At 37.4% G+C, this 26,617-nt stretch overlaps 1 long non-coding RNA gene across 1 annotated transcript in view; it reads left to right on the forward strand.

Annotated features, from left to right (window-relative positions):
- The window catches only part of LOC143670778 (uncharacterized), a 213,855-nt gene extending 201,757 nt beyond the window's left edge, over positions 1–12,098 (forward strand). The window contains exon 3 of the long non-coding RNA XR_013169452.1: positions 11,338–12,098. This is a non-coding gene — a long non-coding RNA (uncharacterized LOC143670778). The remainder of the gene's footprint in view (positions 1–11,337) is intronic.
- Positions 12,099–26,617: the final 14,519 nt, after the last annotated feature.

The following is a 26,617-nucleotide window of genomic DNA, read 5'->3' on the forward strand; positions in this document are numbered from 1 at the left end:
CACAACTTAGCAGAAATGAAAAAGCCAATTATCAAATATATTTGAAGTGATAAGGGGATCCAGTAGCCAAGCTATCTGAAAAAGAACAAAGTTGGAGGACTCACACTATCTGAATATAAAGCTTATTACACAGATACAGTGATCAAAACAGAATGGCACTGGCACAGGGTTGGAACAAAGGAATGGTATTGAAATCTATTGTCAATTGATTTTATTTATTTGCAGCTTTTTTCTTTTAATATTTGTCAGTCTAGCTAAGGGCATGTAAAATTTACTCTTCTTTTAAAAGTAACAACTTTAGGTTGTTTAAAAATGCTTTCTATTGCTTTTATTCTCTATTTCATTGATTTCTGCTCTAATATTTATTTCTTTCCCCTGCTTCCTATATTTTATCTAGCATTTTTATAGTGACCCCAGCTCATCATCATTAATCATGCTATTTCCAGTAATCAAGATGGCACTGACAATCCATGGATGAGTTCACAATAGAAATACAGAAAATATGTCAATTTGATTCTGCTCAATGTTCACTTATATGAGGCAAGACTCTGGGTGACAGTGTTTTGATGTCTTAGTTTTGTGGAGTTAAGAGGTGTAATGATATTAGCTGGTTGTTCTTTAAATACTGGATACAGTTATGAGAGAAAGCTATGAGCTGAAGGTTTCAAATCTGTATGCAAGATGTAAAAGATTCTATCTGTACCCTGAAATAAATTTTATTTCCTGTGGTCATGGACTTGAGATCTCTGAAAACCAGACCAAAAGTCTCATCATGTGAGTAGCAGATTTACAATGTTAACTAAACTCTCTACGCTGCTGGATATTTGCTGTTAAAGTAAAGGCATTGTTTGGAATATAATGGGATCCCCAAAATTGGGATGGGGCATATGGGTTGATAATGATGGCAATGGGGATATTAGAAACCTGGATTCTGCTGAATCCTTGGTAAATAAACCTCTAATGGCCTGCCTTGAGGAACGAGCACCCCCACTTCTGAGGCTGCCCTGAGGAAACAGCAACTTAATTTCCAGTCTGACTTGAGGGACAGCTACCTGACCTCCAATCTCCAGGGAATGGACTCCACCCTCTCTGAGGCCTTAGGGGAAAAATTTCCTGAGGAACAAAGCAGAAGGTCCACCCTCTGCTTCCAGTGCAAATTCACCTTCTCCATATGCATGGATAGATCTGCTTTCCTGGCCTCAGTTTTCCTGGCTTCAGACATTAACTTCCATGGGTCTGTCTTTGAAGTCCCTTTTCCTTCAATCTGTCCCTTTTAGTCCAGACCGGCAGTGCTTCTGTTTATACATATCTCACAAAAATTTTAGTTGGTTTACCATGTAACATACTGGAATTGAAACCATAAGATAATAGGACCTTCCACAAATCCTTCCTGGATAACTCCATCTCTAATCCTGTATTTTTCTGATATGGCTGACTCGTTCCATGCTTGGTCAAATCCTCACATGAGGCAATATTTTCTGGGGTTGGTCTCATTTTTCAAAAGCTCAGAATTTTCCAAACTATCAGTTTCTAATGTCTTTGTACCCAAGAATCCAGTTCTCAGAATATTCCTTTCCTGTCATATTTTACCGTAAACTGCAAGGAACAGCCAGACTGCATTTTCCAAATTTAGTTCAGAAATTTCCTCAGATATATATCCAAACTCATTGCCTTCAATTTCTACTTTCCATTCAACATAAGATTTAATTCTGACAGACTTGCCACCACTTTAAAACAAGGATCACCTTTCTTCCATTTTGCAATGACATATTAATTATTTCAGTCTAAGGCCTTATTGGAAGAAACTTTAGTATACATATTTCTGTCAACATATCTTCAGAGCAATTCTCTTCAAAGCAATTCAGGGCTTTTCTACCAAGCATATCACAATTCTTCCAGAATCTTTCCCTTATGCATTTTAAAAAGTAATGCCAGTATTTTTTGGTGTTTGCAAACCTTAGCATCCCACTACTGGTGTCAAAATCTGTCTTAGTTTGTTAGAGCTACCAGAATGCAATATACCAGAAAGGAATTGGCCTCCACAAAGGGGTTTATTAAGTTACAAGTTACAATTTTAATGCCATGAAAATGTCCAAATTAAGGCACCAAGAAGAGGAGAGCTTCTCAGCTAAGGCAGCATCTGGGGTTTCTCGTCACATGGGAAGGCACATGTTGCTGTCTGTTGGCCCTTTGCTTCTGGGTTTAATTGCTTTCAGCTCCTCATTCCAGTGGCCTCCTTTCTGCTTCTCTTCTGTCTGTCTCCAAGCATCTGCTCTCCCTGCTCTTTGTATCATCTCTTTTAAGGTATCTAATAAACTAATTAAGATCCACCTTGAATGGGTGAAGCCATATCTCCATCTTATCAAAAGGTCACATCCACAATGGGCATGTCACATCTCAATGGAGGCAAACTAATCAAAAGCTCCCAACCAAACAGTAAGTCTGCACCCACTAGATTTGAGGAGAATAAAAGAACATGGCTCTTCTTGGGTTCATAAAAGTTTCAAACTATCATAGGCTCACCAAGCAGAAATTCTGCATTCAATGTTGTAGTTCAAGGAATTAGAAAAAACATCAATAGTTTGTTTAGGCAGTTGGCTCAAACATCAATCAAAAGTTGGCTGACATTACCTGAAGTGCAAATGCAGAACTGCCTGCCCTGGTATAATGTAGAGGAGGGGATTCAAAGGCTTAGAGGGATTGGAATGTTGGAGTGGATTTATCATGCAAAGCCTGCTTTTACACCCCAAGAAGATCTAGAGGATACACCTTTTACCAGGACTCTGAGAAATAAATGTATGAGTCTAGCTCCATCATCCTAGAAGAATTATACAGCCACCCTTCTCTGCACATCAGATATTATGTAGGAACTCCTGTAACTGATCTGGAAAACCTAAACACAATGGGGATGTTCAAACCCCAAGTTGGCAGAAGCCATGGGGCAGCACTTAATCACTAAAGGCAAGTTGGAAGTGGCTACCATAATGAACAGCAGACACAAAGCAGCAATCGAAATAGTCTGATTATCAAAATAATCAGTACCTAGAATGGGGTACCTAGAAGTAAAGCAGATGGTCAACATACTAAATTCTTGTTTCACATGTATAAGCAGAAGAGTTCCAGGTCAAGTGAATAAAGTCTAACTTAAATTACAAAAACAGACAGTCATGGCCACTTAATCAATTACCAAACTTGAGAGAGTTCATAGACCCAGAGCAGCTTGAATGAGGGAAAAACTAGGTACCCTGTTACTCTGCCAAAAATATATACCATTAATCTTCTTTGCAGCCTCCACCAAGGAAGCTTATGGCCTTTTTAGCATGGTAACTGTGCAGTGGGGAAAAGGAAATGATCAGATATTTTTGGGATTGGTAGACAATGGCTCTGAAGTCACATTAATTTCAGGAGACCCAAAACATCATCACATCTATTAGTCACAGTAGGGGCATATGAGGTCAGGTGATCATCGAATTTTTTAACTCAAGTCCATCACTCAGTGGATCCAGTGAGTCCCCATATACATTCTGTTTTTTTTTTTCCAGTTCTGGAAAGCATAATTGGAATATTCATGATCAGCAGAACTGGCAGAATTCACACATTGGATCCATGGCTTGTGGAGTGAGGGCTATTATGGTAGTAAAGGCCAAGTAGAAGCCACTAGAAAGGTCCACACCTAGAAAATAGTAAACCAAAAGTAATACTGGATTCCTGCAGGGGTTGCAGATTAGTGCCACTCTTAAAGACTTGAACAATGCAGGGATGGTTATTCCCACCTCATCCCCATTCAACTCTCCTATTTGACCTGGACAGAAATCAGATGGATCTTGGAAGAGCACAGAGAATTATCATAAATTTAACCAGGTGGTGACTCCAATTATGACTGTTGTCCCAGATATGGTATCATTGCTGGAGCAAATCATCACATCCTCTTGTACCTGTTATGCATCTATTGAGATGACTAATGATTTTATTTTCTCAATAGCTATTAGTAAGGACCACCAGAAACAGTTTGCTTTCACGTGACAAGGCCAGCAGGATACCTTCCCTGTCGTACCTCAGGGGTATATCAACTCACCAGCCCTATGTCATAATCTTGTCTGCAGGGAATTTCATAGTTTCTGCCTCCCACAAGCCATCACTCTTGGCCATTATATTGATGATATCAGGTTGATTGCTCCTAGTGAAGAGGAAGTAGCTGCTATCTAGATTTCTTGGGAAGACATTTACATTTCAAAGGATGTGAGATAAATCCAACAAAAGTACAGAGGACTTTCACCTTGCTAAAATTTATTAGTGTTCAGTGGTGTGGGCATGCTGAGATATGCCTTCTAAGATGAAGGATATGCTTTTGCATATGACCAAAAATAAGCACAACGCCTAGTTGGCCTCTTTGGATTTGGGAGACAAAAATATTCATCACCTGGGTGTGTTACTCCAACTCATTTACTGAGTGAACAGAAAAGCTGCTAGTTTGGAGTGGGGTCCAGAACAAAAGGAGGCATTGGGCAATCTCAGTCTGCTGTGCAAACTGCTCTGCGACATGGGCCATATGTTCCTAGAGGTGTCCCTGGTAAATAGACTTGCTGCCTGGAGCTTTTGGTGGGCACCTATAGGAGAATCACAATGCAGGCCCTTTGGATTTTGGAATAAAGCCTTATGATCCTCTGCATATGATTACTCTCCTTTTGAGAAACAGTTTTTGGCCTGCTTCTGGGCCTTAGTAGAGACTGGATGCTTAACCATGGGTCACAAATTACCATGAGAACTGAGTTGCCTATCATGAGCTGGGTGTTGTCTTACCCACCAAGCCATAAAGTTGGGTGTGTACAGCAGTACTCCATCAAAAATTAGAAATGGCATATACGAGATAGGGCGGCCCAGTGTGGGTCCAGAAGGCACAAGTAAATTACATGAGGAAGTGGACCAAATGCCCATGGTCTCCACTCCTGCCATGTTATCTTCCTAACAGCTCAGAAATTTGGCCTCTTGCATGCTGCCTTATGATCAGTTGACTGTGGAAGAGAAAACTTGGGCCTGGTTTACAGATTTTTTTGCATGATATGCAGATACCTCCAAAATTGAACAGTTGCAGTACTTCAACCCCTTTCTGGGATGTCCCTATAGGATGCTTGTGAGGGGAAAACCTCCAAGTGGTTAAAATTTTGAGCAATGCACCTGATTGTTTATGTTTCTTGGAAGGAGAACTGGCCAGAGGTACATTTTATACTGACTCATGGGCTGTGACTAATGGTTTGGCTGGATGGTCAGAAACATGGAAGGACCATGATTAGAAAATTGGCAACAAAGAAGTCTGGAGAAGAATTATGCAAACAGACTTCACTGTATGGGCAAAAATCATGAAGATATTTGTGTCACATATAAATGTCCACCAGAAGATTACTTCAGCAGAGGAAGATTTAAAAAATCAAGTGGATAAGATGACCCTTTCTGTGGATACAATTCATGCTCTTTCCCCAACCACTCCTTTCATTGACCAATGATCTTGTAAACAAAGCAGTCATGGTGGTAGGATGGAGGTTGTACATGGGTTCAACCACATGGAGTTCCACTCACCAAGGCCCACGTGACTATACCCAATGCTGAGCGCCCAAACTGCCAGCAACAGAGACCCACACTCAGTCCCTGACATAGCACCATTCCCTGAGGTGATCAGCCTTTACATAGTGACAGAATGATTTTATTGGGCAACTTCCATCATTGAAGAAGTAGCAATTCGTACTGACTGGAGTAGACACACACTTCTGGTATGTTATTGCCTTCCCTGTGTGCAATGCTTCTGCCAAACTACCATCCACGAACTTATAGATGCCTTATCCACTGTTCTAATTTGCAAGTTGCCAGAATGTGATTTACCAGAAACAGAATAGCTTTTAAAGGTGAGAATTTAATAAGTTGCAAGTTTACAGTTATATGGCCATGATAATGTCCCAATTAGAACAAGTCTATAAAAATGTCCAAGTTAAGGCACAAACAAGAGATTGTCTTCACTCAGGAAAAACCAATGAAGTTCAGTGTTTCTCTCTTAACTGGAAAGGCACATGGCAAACATGGCAATGTCTGCTAGCTTTCTCCCCAGGTTTCCTGTTTCATGAAGCTCCCCCAGGGGCATATTCCTTTTCATCTTCAAAGAACTCTGGCTGTGTGGGCTCTGTGACTCTGAGTCTCTTGTGGCTCCCCTGCTGGCTCCATCATCATTCTCTTCAAAAAATGTTTCCTCTTTTCAAGGATTCCAGTAAACTAATCAAAGTCCACGTGGAATGGGTGAAGTCACATCTCCCTCCAATCAAAGGTTAATACTCAATATAATTAAGTTTCCAACATACAGTACTGAATAGGGATTAAAATAAGCAGCTGCCTCCATGAGATAGATCAGGATTAAAACATGACTTTCCTAGGGTACATAAAAACCCAGGACATCCCCCACTATCATGGTATTCCACATACAACATTTCTTCTGATCGTGGAACCACTTCACAGCAAATGAAGTGTTGGAATGGGCACGTGATCATATAATTCTCTTGTCTTAGCATGTTTCCCATCATCCAGAGGCAGGAGATTGATAGAACAGTGGAATAGCATTTAGAGGACTCGATTATAGTGACAAATAGGTGGAAAACTGTGCAGGGCTGGGACATTGTTCCCCAGAAGGCTGTGCATGCTCTGAATCAACATCCACCCTATGATTCTGTTTCTCCCATAGCCAGAATTCAAAACAGGTTCAGGAATCACAGGGTGGAAATGGGAGCAGCATCACTCACTATCATACCTCGTTATCCACTAGAAAAAAATTTGCTTCCTGTACCTGTACTTGAAGTTCTGGTCATCTACTTGTCTTAATTCTAAAAGGAGGAGTGCCCCTAATAGGGGACACCACAACGATTACATTGAACTAGAAGTTAAGACTGTCACCTAGCCACTTTGGACTTCCCGTACCTCTAAAGCAACAAGCAAGGAAGTGGGTCACTGTATTGGATGGGGTGATAGCTCTGACTATCAAGGGGAAATAGTACAGCACTACATAATGGACATAAAGAATTGTTTTCCTGGAATGCAGGTGATCCCTTAGGGCATCTCTTATTACTACCATGCCCTGTGATTAAAGTCAATGGAAAACTGCAACAACCTAATCCAATCAGGACTACCAATGACCAAGAAACTAGTAATGAAGGTTTGGTTCCCCTCAGCAGGCAAAGAACTATGGTCTGCTGAAGTATTTGCTGAGGGTAAAGGAATCATTGGACGGGTAGTGGAAGAAGGCAGGGATACATACGAGTTTTGACCATGTGACCAATTACAGAAATGGGAACTGTGATGATATGTAAATTTCCTCCTTATTTTGTTATAAGTTTGAATTTGTACATAAAACGAATATCTTTGCATTCTTCTCTGTCTTATTCCCTTATCATATGATGTAAGTTGTATTGTCCATGTTATAGTATTTAAACTATAGAATGTTAAGTTTAAGAGATTCAGTACCCAAGGACTTGCATCGTATTCTGGAGAGATTTAGTGAATTTCTGGTTGTACACAGGATAGTCGAGTATTGTTAGGCAAAAAATATGTTTGTTATTTTGTTCTACTGAGTGATTATGTATGGTTTAGGGTGGTGTGTATAGCTGGCAAGTTGATAAGTGGTAGACTATTAGGCTGGGTTCACGTGTCGACTTGGCCAGTGATGCTGCCAGTTGTCTGGTGAAGCAAGCACTGGCCTAACCATTCCTCAAGGACATTTTCTGGCTGGTTAGCGAACAAGATGTGTCATTTATTAAATCATCAGCACGTTGATTTTATCCATGGATGATTATATCTTCAGTTAGCCAAGGGGTGTTTCTTCCACATTAATGATATTTAATCTAATCTGTGGAAAGTTTTAAAGGAGAAATCAGAAGAGAATCTCTTTCTCCCCACTTCGGCCAGCCTCTCCTGGAGGATTCATTAAGACCTTCATCAGAGGTATCAGCTTGTGGCCTGCCCTACAGAATTTGGATTTGTGCACCTCCACAGTTGTGTGAAATCCCTTTATGAAATCTCGTATTTACAGATATCTCCTGTTGGTTCTGTTTCCCTAGAGAACCCTGATCAGTACAACACCCTACATCTATAACTCATTACTTTAAAAGATACCAAACTAGCTTCAATAGCATACACTTTTCTTGCTCCATTACCCCTTCATTTCTCTTCTGTATATTGATTTTGTCCCACACTGACTCTTATATTCTCTGTGCCCATTATCAGAAAATGTGACATTTCCTATTCAGTGGTATTCTTGCTGTTATAGCAATTAAATAATAGAGTGGTATATTGAGAGTACAGTACCATCGGGATTTGCATTTACCCTTTTTGTTATCCTTATTGATTAATATTCATTTCTTCATAATATTTCAATTCACTCTCTCTTGTCTTTTCCTTTCAACCTGCAAACTCTCCTTTACAAATTCTTGTCGGACAGGTCTGTTTCTGTCAAACTCTCTCAGGTTCTTTTTTATCTGAAAATATTTTGAACTCTTCCTCACTTTTAAAGCTCAGTTTTGCTGGATAAAGAAATTTTGGCTGGCAGGTTAACCTCTTCAGTACCTTAAATATATCATACCATTGCCTTATGCTTCCATGGTTTTTTTCTTTTTATTAATTAACGGAAAAAAAGAAATTAACCCAACATTTAGAAATCATACCATTCTACATATGCAATCAGTAATTCTTAACATCATCACATAGATGCATGATCATCGTTTCTTAGTACATTTGCATCGGTTTAGAAGAACTAGCAACACAACCAAAAAAGATATAGAATGTTAATATAGAGAAAAAAAATAAAAGTAATAATAGTAAGAACAAAACAAAACAAAAACCTATAGCTCGGATGCAGCTTCATTCAGTGTTTTAACACGATTACTTTACAATTAGGTATTATTGTGCTGTCCATTTTTGAGTTTTTGTATCTAGTCCTGTTGCACAGTCTGTATCCCATCAGCTCCAATTACCCATTATCTTACCCTGTTTCTAACTCCTGCTGAACTCTGTTACCAATGACATATTCCAAGTTTATTCTCAAATGTCGATTCACATCATTGGGACCATACAGTATTTGTCTTTTAGTTTTTGGCTAGACTCACTCAGCATAATGTTCTCTAGGTCCATCCATTTCCATGGTTTTTTAACTAAAGATTGTAACTTCATCTTATTGATGATCCCTTGCATATGATGAATCACTTTGCTCTTGCTTCCTTCAGAATTCTCTCTTTATCTTTAGCATTTGACAGTCTGATTAGTATCTGTCTCAGTGTAAGTGTGTAACGGTTTATCCTATTTGAAATTTATTGCAATTCTTGGATATGTGTATTTATGCCTATCATATGAGATGGGAGGTTTTCAGCTATCATTCTTCAAATATTATTTTTGCTCCTTTTCTCTTCTGTTCTTGGGCACCCATAACATATATCTTTGTATGCTTCATGCCGTCACTCAAATCCATGAGATACAGTGTTATGGTTCAGAGGTTTTATGGAGTCCATAAAAGCTCATGTTCTTAATTTTAATCCATTCCTGTGGATGTGGACTCATTGTCAGTCTGATCTTCTGAGAGTAGGATCCTAAATTATGATGTGCCACACCTAATTCAGGGTGGGGCTTAATCCCCTTACTGGAATCCTTTATAATGGAAGCTAGTTAAAACAGAAGCAAAGAGATACATCCTGAAGTGCAGAGAAGAAGGCACCAAAGACAGAAGCTGGAAACAACAAAACTCAGAAAAGAAGAGAGAGATCAGCACATGTCACCCTGTGCCTGGCCATGTGACAGAGGAGTTGAGGATCACTGGTAGCCGGTTTTGGGAGAGAAGGCATTGTCCTGTTGATACATTGATTTGAACATTTCACAGCCCAAGAATTATAAAAACTTAAGCTGATAAACCCCCATTGTAAAAGCCAACCCATTTCTGGTATATTGCATCTTGTCAGCTTTAGTAAACTAAAATATATTTTGTTCTGAGAGTTGGGAGCTGCAATTGCAAATACCAAAAATGCTGGAATGGCATTCTGCCATAAGTGGATAAGGGGAATATTCTGGAAAAACTGAGTGTAGCTTGGTGGAAAAAGTCTATATTACTTTCAAAAGACTGTTGGTAGAAATATGCTTGCTAAAGGCACTAAGTGGAAACAGAAAGAATTGATGATTGTGTCACTGTAAAATGGAGAAAAAGGTGACCCTTTGTGCTGGTTTTAAAGGATATATGCCCCTTAAGAAAAGCCATGTTTTAATATAAATCCCATTTCATAAAGGTAGAATAATCTCTATTCAATATTGTATGTTTGAAACTGTAATGAGATCATCTCCCTGGATGACGTGATTTAGTCAATAGTAGTTGTTAAATTGGATTAGGTGGCGACATGTCTTTACCCGTTTGGGTGGGTCTTGATTGGTTTATTGGAGTCCTATAAAAGAGGAAATATTTTGGAGAATGAGATATTCAGAGAGAGCAGAGAACGCTGCAGCACCACGAAGCAGAAAGTCCATCAGCCAGACCTTTGGAGATGAAGAAGGAAAACGCCTCCTGGGGAGCTTCATGAAACAGGAAGCCAGGAGAAGCTAGCAGATGATGCCATGTTCATCATGTGCCCTTCCAGCTGAGAGAAAAGCCCTGACTGTGTTCGCCATGTGCCTTCTCACTTGAGAGAGAAACCCTGAACTTCATCGGCCTTCTTGAACCAAGGTATCTTTCCCTAGATGCCTTTGATTGGACATTTCTTTAGACTTGTTTTAATTGGGACATTTTCTCAGCCTTAGAACTGTAAACTAGCAACTCATTAAATTCCCCTTGTTAAAAGCCATTCCGTTTCTGGTATATTGCATTCCAGCAGCTAGCAAACTAGAACACCCTTGTTTTAAAGTGGCAGAGAATTTGGCAAAATTGAGTCCTTGTGTCAGATGGAAAGCAGAACTTGGAAGTGACAAGCCTGGATATTAGCTGAGGAAATTTCCAAAGTAAATTTGGAAAGCCCAGTCTGGTTTCTCCTTGCAGCTTATGGTAAATTGCAAGAGGATGGGGATAAGCTGAGAACCAAACTCTTGAGTATAAAGAAACCAGAAATTGATGGTTTTAAAATTCTGAGCCTTTGTAAAATAAGTCCTTAGAGGATTGTGTCCTATGTGAGGATTTAACTGAACATCAAGTCCATCAGCCATTTCAGTACAAATCAGAATTAGAAATGATTTTATCCCAAAAGGATTTGTGGAAGTTTCTATTGTCTGATGTTTGGTACCCCAGTTACTATATATAAAACCAATAAGTTTTTTTGTTTGTTTGTTTGGTTTTGCAAGACTTGTATGAATGGACCTGCTGCCAGCCAGAACTAAATGTAAAAGGACTAAATTGAAGGAAAAATGACATCAAACATAGAAACATGGAATCTAAGGCCAAGAGTGTAGACATCTTCTTGGGTAAGGAAAGCAGACCCACCTTTGCATGAGGAAAGGGTGTGTGTGTCCTGGAGCTTGCAGAGGGTGGGCCTTTCACACACCTTGGGACTTGGGGAGATTCCGGCTACCATCCCACTGTTCTAACAAGGTTTATACTGTGCCCTAGGGATTGGGGAGTGTCTGGCACCATCCAAATGCTAGAGGAGGATGGCAGCAAGAATTTGGCCATGACACCAATACCTGGAGATGTTGAAATCTTTGTCCCAGTGTTTGGGGAAAGCATAGCCACTGCACAAGTCCTTGGAAAGGGTACGGGGTTGCTGTCACTCTATCAAACTCTGAGGATATAACCTCATTTGGTAGATGACTCGAAGACCTTGAAATTTAATGAGGTATTCCCCGCAGGTCTTTGGAACTCTTTGGACCTTGTGACCCTGTGGGAATGTTCACTCTGTGACTGTCCCTCCTTCGTATACTGGAATCAGATAACTTGTTCTAAGTTTCACAGGTCCATAGCTGGAAGGGAATTGTGCCCCAGGACATGAAAAACATGTAACTGATTTTGATGTGACTGTACTTATTAATGTTGCAGAAATGATTTCAGGCTTTGCGGATATTGTGATGGAATGAATACTTTTTGCATATGGAAAAAATATATCTTTTGGTGGTCCAGAGCATGGAGTGTGCTGGTTTGGAAATTTTATGGACAACAGAAAATATCATGGTTTTAAATGTAATCCATTGCTGTGGATGAGGACCAATGGCAAATAGTATCTTTTGGTGAGTAGCATCTTAATATATGACTCACCTCATTTATCATGTGCCTTAATCCTCATTCTGGATTCCCTTATAACAGAAGATAAGAGAAATAGTAGAAAAGAAGAATGAAAAGAAGCTGACAGAGAAAAGTCAGATATGCTGAGAGAAAAGGATGCACAAAAAAAGTTCAGAGAGGAAGCACTGAATCCAGAAACTGAAGCAATAAAATCTGGGACTGAAGGGAGAGATGAGCAGATATCACTATGTGCCTAGCCATGTGACAGAGGAATTGAAGATTGCCAGTACCTGGTCTTTAGGGTGAAGCTACTGTCCTGTCCATTTCCTGATTTGGCCATTTTACATCCTTAGAAACATAAACTTGTAAGTTAATAAATCCTTATTTCTGGTATATTGCATTTTGCCAACTTAAGCAAACTAAAATTTTAATTGTTTTCATTCTTTTATCTATCTATTCTTCTGATTGTATGAATTTGATTGTCTTATAATTCATTGATCCTTTCTTTTACATGTTCAAATGTGCTGTTATATGCTCTAGTGTATTTTTGTTTTTTTTTATTATTTTTTTTGCATGGGCAGGCTGCAGGAATTGAACCTGGATCTCCAGCATGGCAGGTGAGAACTCTACCACTTAGCCATAATTACCCACCCCCTAGTGTATTTTTTAAGCAGATAGAAAATGAATTGAGAACACGTGGAAGGGGACATGAGGACACTCTCAAAAGGCAGAGGTGAGGAAGGCAAGAGGCAATAGGCAATGTGGGGTAATTTGCTTTTATAGATTACCTTAACTTACTCCCCTTCCCCCTTCCTTGTTGCGAGATTCCTCTTCCACTCCCCTTTCTCCAGGGCTATGCCTGGTGGTAGATCGTGTATTTGAGTGGACTGGTTGGCTTCACCCTTCTCTTTAGATGACTTATTCAGTTGGCAGATATTTGGCTCCACCCTGCTCCATGGATTAATCAGATGTGCATTGTTTGGCTCCAGATAGGTCAGCTGCTGGTGGTATTTCCAGTAAGTGGGTAGCCACAAGGCAGGGTGTCTCTGGGGATAGGTGCCTTTTTGACACTTATTAACTCTGCTTGTTCGAGGGATTCCTTCCCCTCTCAGGTCCTTGTTCTAGCCTGCCTCAACATCCCACTCAGGGAGTTCTCATGCTTTATTCTTAAGGGGTGCTAAGGGATGAGGGTCTGTCTGCTATAGCTGTTTCTGGCTTATCAAGGGTGTAGGCCCTGCCTGATGAGGCTTAGAACTTTCTGGCTATCTCATATAAGTTGAGAGGGTAGAAGTCCAGAGGGGCAGATGGAACAGCTAAAAGTCCTCCCAGCAGCACTGGTTTGCTGTGAAAGCCTGGAAGAAATAAGCTTGATGAGAAACTTAAAAATGCAAGGGCTGATCAATAGCAAGAGGATAGAAGTGAGTAGGCCTAGGAGTGGCATTGGCCAAGTGAGACTGGGGCAGAGGGAAGGAAATGACCATCTTTCAGGTCCAAGAGTGAATTCTAGCTGGGCAGCTCATTCCTGATTAACTGGGAAATAAGAGGGTGCGTGTGGCAAGTTAAGGGGTGCGGGAATGAGATTTAGAACGGGGTTGGTTGATCAGCCTGTGGCTTTGCCTGTTGTGCCAGCCTGAGTATTTACTTGAGAGATGTTAGTATGATTTTTAAACCTTTTTTTCTTTGCTTGGCCAGGCACTGGGAAATGAACCTGGGTCCCCGTCATGGCAGGCAAGAACTCTGCCTGCTGAGCCACAGTGTCCCACCCATTAGTATTATTTTTTATGGCCAGGACAATGAATTACAGTATTTCTCTGTTGGTAAGAACATGGCATCTAAGAAATTGAGTGCTTCTTGGTGGTGTTAAAATGAGAGAAAGCCTCGTTTTTTAAAAAAGTTTTTTACACTGCTACATGAGTGTGCAGGACTAGGAAGGCATAGCATTTTCCCTTTTCTTAATTTTAGAGCTCAAGTGGGAGAAATTAGTTTTGCTTTCTGAGCTAAAGTCCCTGAGAGTAGGGTTTTGGCTTTACTTTAGTTTTGCTTGTTAAATTGGTAGCCCCAATTGTTAAAGAGACTAGAAAGAATTCCCCAGGTGTGGAAGTTAATAGTTTTACTTTTTCTTTAAGGGGCATTGCAAATACCAGGCAGGCTAAATTATATAGTGTGCTATTGAAAAGGTAAGCTTTTAGATGATTACTGTATGGAGTAATGCTCTTAGAGCTGGAGAGCTTTAATTTTGAGTTTTAGGTGTCACAGAAATACTTAATGCTTTAGGGAATTAATGGGTGATACAGAGAACAAAGTTTTTTAGAATTTAGGAATAACAGTTGAAACTCAGGAATAAACGTGACAGCTATAAAAGTTTAAAGCATAAGCCCTAATTCTTTATAAGCATTTAAAATGAAGCTGCTTTTAGAAATAAAAACATTTGATAATTGTTTTATATTGAAGTTATTAACCACAAACCACAGTGAAAGTTTTTCCTGTTTTACATTTACACATTTGCTAGGGTTGTTAATTATTAGGTAGAATATTATTTACATAATTGTCTTGTTGCTTTTTAAAATCCTTGTTGTTGAAAATGATGTTTTAACTTATAACTGACCATATCTAGTGTATTCTTAATCTCCACTGTTGTAGGTTTCCTCCCCATCATTTCTGTTTCATTTTCTTTTAAACTTTCAAATTATTTTTATGCATACCCATTGTCTCCTTAGTACCTTTAGCTCTATATCCAAATTTTCATTCACATTTTTGAATTTATTTATGAGATTTGTTTGAATATTTATGATTAGTTATTCCAAATTATGTTTCCTCAAGTTTAATTTGTTCCCTTTCCTAAGCCATAGCTTCCTGTTGCTTAGAATGGCTTGTAATTTTTTTGCCAATGTCTGGGCCTATGATTATTTTTTTTTTGTGTTAACTCTCTAAGTCAGTTTCTGCCTCTTGTCTAGCATTTTACTGTTGATTGACTTTGTGATAAGGCTCTTTTTTGATGATTGGTCCAACTTGTTCTGGGGCTTTAGAGTAGCCCATGTTGAACTCTTCAGATTTCCCAGTTCTTTTTCATATAATTCTTGCCTTGGATATGTAGTACAAATTTTATTATTGCACTTTTTTCATATTGTTTCACCTCCAAGGTAAAGCTTCCTGTGCTCTGTTCCTTCTCTGGTAATCTTGATCTGTTCTGTTTATTTTGTTTAGAATTTTCTCCCTCCTCCTGTCTTTGTTTAAATCCTCTCCTCACTCAGTTGCCCCTATTCTTACTCCTTTCAGTTTGGGTATTCATCCTGTCTTTCAGTAGTTCAGTTTTCTCCCTTTTTTGTTTTGAGGCTTTATGCCTCTGGTTTCTTCCCCGTTATGGTATCCAGACCCAGATGCCCAAATGGGGTCAATCTGAAAGGTCCATTTTATATTTGTGTTCAGCAGAAAGTGGATTTAGTGTGTGCACCTTTTGCCAAGAGTTCTGCTAAAGACTCTCTTTTTCCCTTGTGGTGATTTCTCATGCAGCATTCCCTAGCAACTTGTGTTATGCCCCATGTCCCTGCAGAATTGGGTCTCAGTGCCTGTGTTTATATGGGGTGCTAACTTGTTGCACTGAGTGGCTCTATAATCTGCATTCACATCAGAAAAGGCGAGGGACATACTGCCTACATGCAATTCTTAAGCTGTGCAGGACCAAGTGAAGGGGAAGGGTATCGAATGAGATGTTTGTGATGGAAATTTCCTAACTGATCTTGGTAATTCTTTTTCTTTTTCTTTGATTCAGAATTTGTGGAGTCATTCTCCTGTCACTACCATCTTCCAGAGTTCCTATAAATTGGATTTTGCCTTTTAATTAGTTTATTCTAAGGGAAAGCCTTTCCAGAGATAGCTTACATTACCATATCGATTTTATCAATCTCACAAATTATTTATGCCTGAAAATGTCCTTATTTTTCTATAATTGTTAATGGCTCCTTAATTGGGTTTATAAGTTTGGATTGAAATTTATGTTATCAATACTTTGAAAATGTTATTCCATTTTCTTTTACCATTTATTGTTGCTGATGAGAAACCTTCTGTAAGTATGATTATAATTCAATTCTAGAAAATTAGTCTATAATTAGCTTAGAGAATACTCTGATAGGCTTCAGGATTTTCTTTTTGCTTTTAATATTTCTCACTTTTGCCATTTAATATTTTTAGATGTATGCTTGTTTCTATGCATCTTGTTCAGGACTTAATGTATTCCTTGAAGCTGGACTGTTTTGTCTTTCCTCAGTTAAGGAAAATCTTCATCCACTCTATTTTAGAATTTGTTTTTCTTTCTCCTTATCTTTATTATTTCCTTCTGGAACACCTATTAGTTCTTAGTTTTTGCTGTTCTTTTTATTTCCTTTAACTCTCTTTTATATCTTCCATCTCTTTAATGCTCTATCTTGTGATCTGGATTGTTTCCTTTGATCTATATTCCATTTCACTATATCTTTCTTCAACTGTGTGAAATCTCTTTTTCTTCTCTTCTTCAGGTTCTTTTTCAGATTCCTATATTTTCATTTGAAGAATTTCTACTAGATTCCTTTTTTCATTATTATTATAATGTCCTTATTTTGTGTTATGATTTCTATTTTTTTCTTTTAATATGTGATTATTTAAACACACTTATTTTAAAGCCCACTTCACTTTTTTCTACCATCTATAATTCACACTGTATATTACAGTCTTATGTAGAGTGTATTATCTGATTCACTTATGATAGTTTGTTTCTGTGTGTGACCTGTAATTTGTACTGTAAACCCATCTTCCAATAATTGTTTTCTGTGGGATTCCCTGATGCTCATATATAAAGTGCAGATTTGCTTCAAGCAGTTTTATATTTCCTTCTGCTGGGCTCATTGGTCTCAGTATTTCTACAACTACTTTTATATTAATTTGTTGGTTTGCAATTTCCATTCTCTTTCTACAGTATGAATTTTGATATTTTCATTCATGCAGCACTAGTCTGGGGTTCTAATTTCTTGCAGGTGGATTTATTTTACATGAACATCATGATGGCCAATGTTCTTACTAAGTCCCTAGGCTGGTAGGTGAAAATATGTTAATGCTTATTTAAAGAATCCTAGATTCTTCTTGAAAACTCAGTTACATCTCTGTAATAGAGGGATCTGGAAATGTGTATCCATTTTTATATAAGTACCAAAATACCAGTGTCTATAAAATATGCCCAGACCTTTTTCCATAAATTATTTGAGTCATCTGAATGTTTACTTATCCTAAACATTTAATTCCAACCTGAGCTCCAGTCTCACATTTTTAACAGTTTACTGGATATTTCCACATTGATGTCCACCATCACCTCAAATTCGACATGTCTAAGAAATGGATTCTTTCATATACAAAAAACCCCCCACACACACAAAAAACTTGTTTGCTTTCCTTAATTTCCTAACAAGCAGTACTTTACTGTAATATATATTTGTGGAAACATATATCAAAGCCAAATATGTCAAAAGTAATTTTGTATCACATAGGGGCTTCTCTTCTTAAAGAGATATTAAAATCCTGAAATACAATCCTTCTTCTTTTCTTTTCTTTTTTTTTTTACATGGGCAGGTACCGGGAAACAATTCTTCTTGAGTTACACATTTGCTTTATATATTAATGACATTTTGCGCTTAAAATATCCTTTTATACTTGAATATGACTTTAAATCTAATAGGAGTAGAGACAGATTTCAATCCGCTTGATTTCTATCTTCAACTTGTTTGAATTTATGACAACTGTACTTATTTTATGTCAGCCCTTTATTTTTAATTTCTCATTTATCATACAATGAAATTAAAATATATTTAAATATCCAACATTTGCACAAACAGGTGGTACTCTGCAGACACAGATGAAGATAGCACAGGAAGTCATTTATTAGCTGGCAGGTAGTATAAGCTTGCAATAACTTCTTATTGTCATTTGTCAAATGATACACAAAACTTCAAATTCGATAAAAAAGCAAATTTCAGGGTGTCAGTTTAATGTGTATTAAAATTAGGACTACATAAAAACTAAGTATAATAAATACAAGGATATTTCTCATTTGACATTTATCTTCCTAGTCATTCAGGTGTAAAGCAAAATTTAATTTTCCCTTTCCCAGTCCTTCATAGCTAGTTATCCACAAAGTCTTATAGATTTTTAATTGGATATGTTTTCTGAATCCCCATGTTGTACCTTCCACACTGTCACTATTCTAGCTCAGGCTCTTATGACCTCCCGTGTAGGCTTATAACTAGTTTCAGTGATTCAAAACCAGTCACCTCACAGGCTCAGGACATGCCCTTGACTCTCTCATGTCTATGTTTTTCTCATTTTCTTTTCCTCAAATAAAATACTCTCCCTAACCATTTTCAACCCCTATTCTTACTATGTGTATCAGAATTATATATTTCCTTAAGGCTTTATCCCACCCCCTATCTGTTCTATGAGGCCTCTCATTACAATGTTGTTCTGAAATAATCTTTCACTCCAAATATCATACTACTTGTTTGACACTGATCATATATTGTCTTAAATAATGATAGATGTACAATGGTAAAAGTAAAGAAGTCCATGACCCGCTAGAATTCTGACAACACAAGTATGTATATATACTTAGAAACTAATCTATTCCACGTGAAGTATTCAAGCATGTCAAATGTTTACTTCTTCTGCTTGAGTAGATTATAGTTTTCAACTGGTCTCTGTATAACAATAAGTTGTTAAAATGGAGCCCATAAGACCCTGGATATCCTTTCTTGCTCTCAAGCATACTGCTATTCGTTTGCATCCTTAATCATTTACCCTGATCCATAGGCCTTTATATATGCTATCCTATTTGCCTATAAACCACTCCTCCCCAACCCATATCATTCACTTGGGTGATTCCTAGTCATTCTTCATATTTCAGCTTAAAATTCCTGCCTCATGGAATCCTTCCCTGAACTTCTGGATTAGTTTAGGTCCCTCTGTTGTACACTTTTTTTTAGCACCCTGTCTTTTACTTCACAGTATATCTCATAATCAGAGTTTATATGTTATTGGTGATAAAATAAATATTATTAAAGAGATGTATTTAGTCTTTACTCCTCCCAAAATCTAAGCAATGTGTGTCTGAATCCACATATACTGTACAGAATAACTCTAATTAAAGTTTCCTATCCTCACATAATCTCTTGCACTGTAAATTCTCAGGACTGTCTTGGTCGCCTACACCAACAGAATTGATTACTAATCATACCGTTCTATTTAAATATCTCCGTCCCTTGATCTCAGTATGTTCTGGTTCCCACAGTGAGCTGCCAACATATAATTTATTGGCATTGTGTATAATACCTAGCGAATATAGAAAGTGTGGTTCTTGTTCCATTCTTTCTCTTGATAGTCTACTCATGATATATTTGTTACCTGTTCTTGTTCTTTACACATAACTGGGGAGGGGAGGGGAAGTTTGTTAAAACTCACATTTTATAATATGTACCTCATTATGCATTTTTTATCTGATTTTATTGATATCCACATTCCCAAATAAAGGATGAGATCCACGAAATAAAGAATTTTGCCTAATTTTGTTAATTATCATATCCCCAGTATGTACCACAGCATTTTTACATGAATTTTTCTAGATATGTATTTGCTTATTAAATGAATGGTGAGCAAAAATCAATGAAATTATCACAACTTAGCAAGAATCCTGATAGCTAACGCATTGAGTAGAGGTTGATAAAATAGAGTGCAGTAGTTGCAAAGGGTATGAAGAGAAGTAATTTTAATCATGGATTCATTTGGGGACAGGAAACTAAACCATGAATTGTGAACTCTTTTTTTTTTTTTCACGGGCAGTCACCGGGAATTGAACCTGGGTCTCCAGCATTACAAGCAAGAATTTTGCCACTGAGCCATCATCGCACCAACTGCATGGCTTGTGAACTTTTGCCTTTGCTCTATGTAGGTCCAATGTTGGGGTTTTTCTCCCTCCTTACCATAATTACATAAATCAAGACGCAAAATTTTATTTGAAAAAAAATAAAAAACAAAACAACCAGCTTTTACAGTATATGTATATTATACTTTTTGTGCTAATCTGGGAATGTTTTTTTTTGGCTAAGACTTGCATCATCTTCCAACCAGGGTAACTTCTAATTTACTCATGATCTTAAGTTCAAAGCAGCAGGTGTTCTTATGAATAGAAGAAATCTATTCTCATCTCTCACTCATTCATATCAGCCAACATGTTAACATATCCAAACACATTCAGTCAACATCACCAAAATAATGCGCCCAGCTTTGTTTTCTTGTATGATTTATTTACCCTCATTCGTTTCATGACTTTTTCATCCAAAATCTCTTTTTTTTCCATTTTTTTTCAGTCTTAGACTCCTATTTGTTTTTGCTTTACAACTTGTGAATTTATTTTTTCTCTCTCACAGTATAGAATTTGTCCCATGTCCTTGAGCACTGTTTTTAAACTATAAAGGGATTGATGTAAATGCAGATGTAACATTATTAGCATTGAATTGCCACATTAAGCTATAGGTTCATATTTGCCTGATGTTCAGTGACTTATCATGCTGCCAAATGCAGTTTTTATCCTTATGCATTACTCTCTGACAACACTGAAAACAGAGCAAGAGAAAACAGTATTCTTTTGTTTGGCTCTTTTCCAACTGGTTCTTTCAGCAGTCTCTTTCCTTTATTAAATGTGATGTTTGTATGTGTGTATAAGTTAAGCTCTTATATAAGTAAGTGCTTTAAAAATATTAGCTATAATTGTTCTTATGTTGCTTCTGCTGCTGTTTATGTGGTTATTTTTATTTTTATAGTCTTATTTAGTGAGATTTCCATATGCTCAGTAGGAGATATTTGCAACATAAGTACATTGATTGTATTTCCCCACCCAAATATGAGAATGTAAAATCTGACTATTTCATTGTGTTTGTGAAGAAAGTCAATGAAAATAATGGAAAGTGTGTGACAAATAGGCTCATTAGATGTAGATCACAATGTCAGTTCATGTTATTTCTACCTGTAGGATCAGGATCAGATAGTCAGGATTCAGTAAACATAAAGATTGCTCATAGATTTGAAATATACTTTGACTTGTAAAAAGCACCAGTGCCATGCTTAAGAGGTCAAACTTTTAGATTCATGCTTTGATATATTTCTTCTGACCCTGGCTTGCCAATTGCCATAAAGGGCAAAACAAGAAAGTGACTGCTTGGTTCCTAGTCCTATACCGAGGTTAAATAACTCAGATCTCAGATGATTCTGATAGGAGAGGCTAAGAAAGCTTTTCCTGAATAGGAGGGGTACTGTATTATTCAACTAACTGAACAATATTTCCAGGATCAGAATTCCATCCAAACAACTTTTACTCAGTACAGACCCAGGCTAGTGCACTGCTCTATCTCCTTTCTTTCTACCAAAATCCAAAATCATTGAATGTGTTTTAAAATATATTTTAATTAACCTCCAGACAGGAATTATATTTATAATTTAAGCTATTAATAGGTTTTATTTCCTCATTTGAGTTGGTCTTTCAATATCCCGTTATTTATATAGTATTATCATGACAAATTTTCCTCTTTTGAGTATTTTTCACTCAATATACCTGCATTATTATATGTTGTACCTCACATGCTATACGGAACAACAATAATGATTATACTAAATCAGAAGCTATGATGAAATTTTTATGAATTTGGATAAATTTCAGGTTTAGTTCTGTCATTCACCTCTGAAAAAATGGATCCTCTTTTTGGATGAATTTGTTATCAGAGAGTCTCTAAACAACCTTTTAACATTTTGTCAGAAGCAGCAGCTTTTTTAATGAGGTACCCATATGAAGCTATATAGTTAGGTGAAAAGCCCCCATAAATTCAGTAATAATAGTATGACAAAAATTACCATACTTAATTACTGCCAGGAGCCAATTGGAAAATTTCAATTAATCTTGATGATAATCCTGATATGGGAAAAGACAGTTTTCATGTGAAGTACTTGCTGATGAAACTGCAACTTTACTAATATAAAATATGCGATTTAGATTTAGACCTCACATTGTGTCAGCTGCACAAAACGCAGAATAGTTTACAGCTGCCTTTTGCTATTGTATTCCTGGAGTCTTCAAGAACAAGTCAAGCTCTTGGTCTGTGTACAAAGTGAGTAGCTAGCAAAGAAATCACAAGCATGAACTTTGGTGCTAAGGAATTTGCCATTCAGTTGAAGAAAGACGATACAGTCACAGGGAACTAAGGCAGCCACAAGTGCAAAACAAATATAGATCAGGTACAAATTGTCTTTGTAGAAGAACATGTGTATTAATTGTACAATAATAAAGCTAGACATTTGTGTGATTTTTTAGGTATACAATTATGTGTCTATATTACTCTAGCCCTTATGACTTATACAGGAAATCACAATATCATGATGAGCCAGAAACTGGAGAAGTTAAGTCATCCTGACATTCATTCTTAACTCTTCTCTCTGCAGCATCTTCCCTGATTAGATTTACAACTGTGGGAAACTGTTTCTGAGCATGACTTTCCAAGCTAAATGCAAATATATCTTTAATTTAAGCACTGGTGAGAAATAGCAGTATTTCTTTTTTCTCTGTTTTGTAAAACAAAATGGAGACATATTGTTTTATTTATCTTTAATTTATTTTTACAATATATTACCTGTATTAAACTGCAGAAGTTTTCATTAGATAGAAAGTTGGAATGCTCCAAATAAACAGTCTCTAATATTCCAACTTCAGACCATTCACATTTAATTCTATTAGGACTAAATGTTAGATGTTTCCATCCTTTTATTTTGTATGTATTGTAGAGAATTTTATGGTTGTCCCAAGCTCCCTTCACAAACCCTCTTTCATAGAATGGAAAGACTCCTTTGTCATAAGCAAACCAGTATTTTTGTCTTATGGAATGTCTACACAAAGTGGGAGAGCAGAATAATGTAGCTTAAATTTTACTAAAGAACCAATGATTCCAACTACTATTGCTCAAAGAATAGTCCTTGGGACATCTGCATTAGAATAACCTTGGGTGCTCATTTAAAATGCAAACTTATGAACCCTGACTCAAACCTTTTGAATCTGTCCTTATTCATAATGTTGCCTCTTTCTAGAATGCCCTTTCTGTCTGCAGAATTCATGGTCATCATTTAAGCATCAGCTCAGATGTAACCTACCCTATGAAGTCATCTAGCATCTACTTCTTTTCAACAGATGTGATCTTCCATGAAACCATGGCACAAAATGATAGAAGCAATCAAAAATGGGATATAGGGATATATTGGGGGAACTAGTATAGGTCATCCGAGAGAAAGGTGTAAGGAAGCGTCTAAGATCTGCACTTAGATTTTGTACTTGCATTTGGAAATGTGGGCTGAAAATATGACAGATAACCAACTAGCCAGTCACACATTATACCACTGTTTGGAGGAGGAAAAATTTCACAAGAAATCCTTAGGATGAATGTGAAATAAAATGGCTGGCTTTCTCGGCAGAAACATGCACAACAAAGGAGTGGTAAGTACCTGTAAAGCTCAATGAGGAAATTTTTTTCCTGCTTAAGGAGAGAATGAATAATATCATAATTGAGCACACACAGTTTTGAGAATAATAGGAAATTAGAGATATACAAAAGAATCAGGACCATGGATAAAGCTATTATTACATGTCAACACTGGGATATGAAGACAAATGGGCTGAACTCCAAATCCCATGTTCTGAACTTCTTAATTCTATCTGCTGAAAAGCTATTTTACCCTAGAACATCCTATTGCTCCTACTTTGCCTCTGGAAACCCTGTCCCACCTTAGGCATCACAGTGTTTTGGACCACTGTGATGGACCACCTCATTCTGACAGCAAAAACTCATCTCTGATGCTGTCCCAGCCCCTTTCATTGAAGACTATAGAGGTGAACTTTTCTTGGCCTCTTTTGTTGGAATCTCAGAGGTCCTGAGCTAGAACATATGAAGGAAAGTCAACATTCGTTGGAAAACCCAGGCTCCATGGGGTTCTGTCTAGAACAAAGTATAGTCTGGGGACTACCTGGATGAGTATCACCTGTGTGTGTTTATTTAAAAGGCAGAGTTCTATTACCACACATCTCTTCAATCAGATTCTCCAGTGTGAGACACAAGAACTTTCTATTTCAACAACTGCCCAAAGTAATATTGATATACGCTGAAATTTGGGAATCAATAATCTTAATTCCTCTAGAGAACTGAGCTGACCAACATGTTAAATCCTTGTTCATTTTAGATGCTTCCATTTCATTAAGACAGCACAGTCGACTAAGTCTTAGTTTCTTCTCTTTAACATTAAAAAGAAGAGGTGTGAATTGCAATTATTTCATCTAGGGTAAAAATCATTGAACAATACTTGCCACCCCTCCTATGTGCAGCTGCCTCTCTTGTGAGTCTCTACTTTTGCCAGTTTTAGAAAGAGTGGCTAAGAAAAATCAAAGGAAAGTTTGTAGGGAAAGGAAAAAAAAACAGGAAATAAGATGAAATCAGCTGAATGAGGGATTTGAGCTTATTTAATACCATATTTCATACAGAAATGGTCATTATATTCCAGATTAAAATTGCAGCTGATGAATTCCACAGCTGCAATAAGCTAGATTTTTATATGCTAAATTGTTGCCACTAATCCAGGAACATAAACTCAGCTGATTGTAGCATGTGTATAGTCTTCTAATTTCTTTGAACAACATCTAGAGAAACAAAAAGTAATTATTGTTTTACAAATAAGGGAGAAAATAATTACCAGTTTAAAAAAATTATAATGGATTGAATCACTACTGCCAACGAATGTCCCTTGATTCAGCATTGTCCTGCTTCCTGTTTGGGAAAACTGATATATTTTTCAATGAGCTGCCAACTATTGCCATGAAATTTATACAATGATACTAGGACATACACAAACATAGGATATAGGACAACTTATATATGTTATTTACAAAAAGTGTGATGTCATGGATTTTCTTTTACAATTTATACTTCCACCTGAAGTGTTTTGGCAACATATTTTCTGTTTTTAAGTGACATTGTTATTAAGGTAGTGAAAACTCTTCTCAACATGATCATGGTTTCAAAATTCTCATAATTTATTCCTTTTCCTGAGACTTTCTTTCTGTTCCCAGTTTATATTGCATTTCCCTTATCAGTTTTCCTTTCCTAGAAAGGTATAGTGAATATCTCTATTCTCTACTCTGGTGCTAGTCCTGAAAAAATACTGTTTTCTAAATCTGACATGCCTTCTTCAAAGCTGCATAGCTCCTCTATAAATGACTCTTTAAATAATAACAGTTGCTAACTACTCAATGTCTACTGCATTTACTTATATTTTTCCTAATAATTACAAATATCCTCCTGATTGGTACCTTTTGTAATATATTGCTACATGGTGGCTCCCAATGAACCACATCTCTCAGAATTCATGCTCATGTACAGTCCCCTCCTACAGTGAGCTTGACCAAGTGACTTGCTTTGTCCAGTCAGCAAATGTGGTTCAAATAGAGACTTGTCAGGCACCTGCATATTGGGGCTTTCCCTTCTGGGACTCATCTTCTGGAGATTCAGGTATCATATTGTAAGGAAGAACAGGATATACTGCTAGAGATAGAAGCCATGTAGAGGTGTTCTGGAGGACAAGACAATATGTAAAGAGAAAGACTGGAGAACAGTGGAGCCCCAGTCAACTCCCAAATCAATCCTGCTTCTTCTGTGATCTCAGCCAATAACATGTAGAGCAGAAGAACTGCATAATCAACCCACAGAAACATGAGAAATAATAAATTGCTGTTTCAAGAGACTACATTTGGGGTGACTTATAATATAGTAATAGATTTTTTATGCTTTTGTTTTACAGGAGAGGAGTTAGGACACACCAAAGAGGATACATGATTTGTCCAAAGCCATGCAGTTACTACATAACCCTGTGGTAGCCAGCCTTTCATATTTCTCCCAATGATCCATGCCTCCTGTTATTTATACTTGTCTGTAATCCACTGTCACTCAGAATATAGCTGACCAATATAAATGATACTATATTGTGAGGAAATGCCAATGTGTGACAAGATTATACAACACAACAGAGCTTCTGTTTTGCTTTCTTGGATGGATCCCTCAATCTTAGAGAGATTAGCTGTCACATCAAGAGGACATTCAAGTTATGGTTTGTGGTTGACCCCAATATAAGACAATTATTAAATGTTCTCATTTCTGGAAGTAGTTTCATTTAGAAAATGCTGTAGGGCCTAGATTGTAGGGCCATTTATTTCTGAGTTTTAACTATTAATTTAAATTATGAAATGTTTTATTCTTTGTGTATAACTTGGTAGATCCCTGGAACTTTGGGTGCTTGTGTGACACCTGACAT

This window comes from Tamandua tetradactyla, chromosome X (assembly GCF_023851605.1).
Source record: "Tamandua tetradactyla isolate mTamTet1 chromosome X, mTamTet1.pri, whole genome shotgun sequence".
NCBI classification, from domain to species: domain Eukaryota; kingdom Metazoa; phylum Chordata; class Mammalia; order Pilosa; family Myrmecophagidae; genus Tamandua; species Tamandua tetradactyla.